The following is a 1,146-nucleotide window of genomic DNA, read 5'->3' on the forward strand; positions in this document are numbered from 1 at the left end:
AAGTTAAAGGGATGCATTGAAATGCAGTCCCAGAAGGCATTTAGGGCGTTCTGCAGAGACCCAAAACAGACTGTAGACATACACGGGAAATGTCACTCGGATTCAGCCAGACACAGCCAGTGGTGGAGCATTTACCCAATCCTAAAATTAGCAACTGTTACTCATACAAATCTTACTACAATCTGATTGCAGTTAACTCTACCTCAGCCTAAAATAAAACCACAAGTAGTGCTGCATGTAAAAAACCAAAGGGAGAAAAAGTCTAACAGGGCCATACCATCCGACAAGGCGTCATACCCCTGGTGGGCAGCAGGGGAGGAAAGTCTGCAGGGAAACCATGTAAGAGTGCTTTGAATATTTCCCCCCATTTGAGTTAGTCCCGCAGTTCTTTAAGTTATTCTCTTGACTGATAGAATAAAATATATCCAGAGTCTGAATTTTTTGCTACAACTGATGTCAGGCCATAGAATTCCTCAATAGCTTGGGCATCTATTTTCTCTACAATGTCATCATCAAACAAAAGCCTGAAGCCATGACTCTTCACAATCGTAATATAATGCCCACGATTAGGACCACTGCCACAGTGAACTACCTGGGCCACCAGGTCGTACATGCGGTCCAGTTCACAGCATCGCTGGAAGTGCTGAAGAGCCCGAGTTCCAGTGGGAAGACCACCCAGTGAGACAGCGTAGAGACAGCGTGGTGTACCTATGGAGTTGCTCCATGTACTTGAACCGCTCTAGGTGCAGGGCCAAAATCATGGGCAGCTTTTTTACTCTCATCCTTTTCTGGGCCTCCTGTTCGCTGCAGCGCGTTTCACGGTAATATGTCTGTTCTGTGTTGCTGAAGTCTCTTAGACAGTGGGTAACAGATGTATTCTGCTCCACAGTGACAGAAAGGTCAAGAAAATCTTCATCTTTGCTACTAACCATATTACAGATGGAAGCGATGTTTCGGACAGTCAATAGTCTAAAGGTTGCAGCGATCCCACACCACCATCTTTATAAGGTGAAAACAGGACTGTTCACTGTGGAGCACTGGCGGGGAGACGGCCCGGGGTCTGGCTTGCAGTTTGGCTGGGAGAGGGAGGCCGGGGGTGAGTTTGTTTTTTTGTGGAATCCAGGATGCGCATATTTACTGGGCCCT

General features: G+C 46.9%; 1 pseudogene; it reads right to left on the reverse strand.

Moving 5' to 3' along the window:
- Positions 1–394: 394 nt before the first annotated feature.
- On the reverse strand, positions 395–932 carry LOC110579744 (annotated as a pseudogene).
- Positions 933–1,146: the final 214 nt, after the last annotated feature.

The sequence above is a fragment of the Neomonachus schauinslandi genome, chromosome 1 (assembly GCF_002201575.2).
Source record: "Neomonachus schauinslandi chromosome 1, ASM220157v2, whole genome shotgun sequence".
Lineage (NCBI taxonomy): Eukaryota > Metazoa > Chordata > Mammalia > Carnivora > Phocidae > Neomonachus > Neomonachus schauinslandi.